The following is a 2,743-nucleotide window of genomic DNA, read 5'->3' on the forward strand; positions in this document are numbered from 1 at the left end:
CATGGGTACACCCTAAAATGGGGGAAGTGAAAAAGAGAAGTACAAACGTAAGAGAAAATCAACTGATGCTATCATATATAAATGGGAATGCTTAAACTTCAAATGAGATCCCATAAGGGATGGATGGATCTCGAGGCCAATAATAAATAGATAGAAGCTGCAGTATCTGAGACCGTGTGAGGAACCATTGGTGGAGACCCTAAGGGATGGATGCAATCATACCAGCACTAACTCACCAAATTCCATCAGAACTCCGAAGTTAAGCGTGCTTGGGCAATAATAGTACTAGGATGGGTGACCCTCTAGGAAGTAAAATAGGAAATGAAACACAAGTATCCGTACCTATTTCCTATGTCTACAAGTAATCCTAACCTTTGGAACTCTAATATTGATTGCTCGATGAATGTATATGTTATGGAAACGGGATAGAGGACCTCTCCATATAGTCAGTATATGGTCTGGAGGAAGGTTTTGGTTCACATTCGAGGACGAATGTTCTAAAGGAGGGAAGGATGTTACACCCTGTACATTAGTACCTTGGAATGCTTCTTAAGTTTCTGGGAAGGATCTTAAGTCTCTTAGAAGTCTTCATGTGAGTCGGATAATCTATAACGCTATCAAACAACTCTAAGGAGGGGAGAATATGATACCCCATAGTAGGGAAGGTTGGAAATAGGGTTATGACAAGTCAAAAGGACTTGGAGGACAATTAATGAGTCATATGACTCGACTTACTTGCATAAGCTACAAACTTGGATGGCCTATAAAATTAAGCTACTTGAGTACACGTCGAGCTTAAGTAACAGAAATGCACAAGCTCTGAAAGTGAGATGAAATTATAAACCCATGGAAGAGAAATAAGGAGACGTAGCACCTACTTGAAGCAAGTAGGTGATGCACCTACTTGGACCAAGTAGGTGACACACCTACTTGGGGTGGACCCCATGCTGCCACATGGCAGCTTTGGATTAGATGCATGAATGAGGTGGCACCCTAGGGGCTGCCACATGTCACCCCTTAGGGTATTCCACATGTCACATCCTAAGTACGTGTATATACATTTGTCTTAAGGCTTAATTTCTCACAAAACAGCCCTGAACTTAAAGGAAAAGAAAAGGAAACCCTAGGAGGCTAAGAGAGAGGGGCGACGACTTAGCCAAAGTGAAAGGTAAGCCTCGATTTCTTTCCATGAATTAATTATATAGGGTATACCAAGATTATATGAAGGTGTTAATAATGTAAATTTATGGTTTGGAGAATCACAAAATGGATAGAATATAGCCACAATGTTTCAGTCACAATTAAGGAACTTTCGAGGCGAGTTTTGGCAAGCTATTGCCAATTTCAGGTAAGGAAGGGATTTTTCTTTCAATTTAGAGTTTATGGTGTTGTTATGGAGTGTATTACACTTCTTATATGTGTCTGGAAGTATAAAAATTGCACAAGGATGCTTGACATTAGAAACAAACTAAACTAAAGTCGTTATAGTTAAACTAAAGTCGAGTAGTGTGTTATGGTTGTTGTGTTGCGCTTGCAGTTGGCTTGAGTGTGTGTTGCATGGATGGAAACTGTTCTTAAAGGGGTGTAGGTTCTGCTGGTTACATCCATATGACCCTCCATTTCATAGGGTTAAAGGTTTTACGAAATAGATACTAAACACCCCATTTTGGTATCGTAGTTTTGAGTGAGTCGTTTAAAGTTTGTATTAAGTAATGTTGAAGTGAATTGCTTATATATATGCTATAGGTTGTTGTTGTTGGTTGGTTGTAGTTATTGGGGATGTAATTGGAAATTCGAATGGGGCATGTTATAGGGGAGGTGCTGCCTGATTTCTGTTAACTCCTTAACTAACTAAGGAACTAGTCGAGAAAGAGAGTGAGGAGATAAGTTCTATGAATACTCGTATGTAACTTAAGACTCTAGAAAGTCGAGGGTTATTGATTCTCGTATATCTTTTATGTTAAATAGGTTCAAGAGACGATGAGGCAAACGTGTTAAGAGTAATCCGTAAGAGGTATGTAAAGCTAACGTTTCCTTCTTTTGGCATGTTTTTGGCATAAGTATGTAGGCTTATACTTTCTTTTGGCATGTCTTCGGCATAACTATATTAAGCTTATTATATCTCTTGGCATGTTTTGGGGCACAAATATGTAAAGATAATCTTTTGTTTTGGCATAGTTTTTATGAAGCAAGTATATGACTTTTATATGATTCCAAAGAAGTTCCTATTCGTAGAGCCGCTAGGATGGACAACTTCTTGATTTTCCAAAAGATATTTTGTTATGACTTGATATGTGTCTATGATTCCCAAAAGTTCTATTTTGATATAACGCATACTAACTTTTAAAAAGTACTTGATATGACTCTTGTCATGATTTTTGAATGATAGCTCATTCTAAGTACCCCATCGAGTCTTAGATATAATTTAAATTGCATCTAGTTTCTCACTACTCCACTCATGGATGCCTCAATGCTTCTTTCACTGAGCCAGGCCATATTTGTTATCAGGCGTACTTTTTTGCATTGTTTGTCATGCTCCGACGTGAGGGGGTAAGTATGACTTGTACATGGGATTTGTGGAGTTATGATATGCCATATACACATATTATATGATATGACCATCTGATATGATATGATCTGTTATGGATATATTCCCTACTCTGGATGTATGTTGGGCTATGGCGCCAGTGATGGGGTTGCAACCACGTTTTGTTCACTTAGTCCCATAATAGGGGCGAATATG

The 2,743-nt window shown here is 38.5% G+C and overlaps 1 pseudogene; it reads left to right on the top strand.

The window, feature by feature from the left end:
• The first annotated feature begins 208 nt into the window (after window positions 1–208).
• On the top strand, window positions 209–330 carry LOC129877907 (5S ribosomal RNA; annotated as a pseudogene).
• Window positions 331–2,743: the final 2,413 nt, after the last annotated feature.

Source organism: Solanum dulcamara, chromosome 12 (genome assembly GCF_947179165.1).
Source record: "Solanum dulcamara chromosome 12, daSolDulc1.2, whole genome shotgun sequence".
NCBI classification, from domain to species: domain Eukaryota; kingdom Viridiplantae; phylum Streptophyta; class Magnoliopsida; order Solanales; family Solanaceae; genus Solanum; species Solanum dulcamara.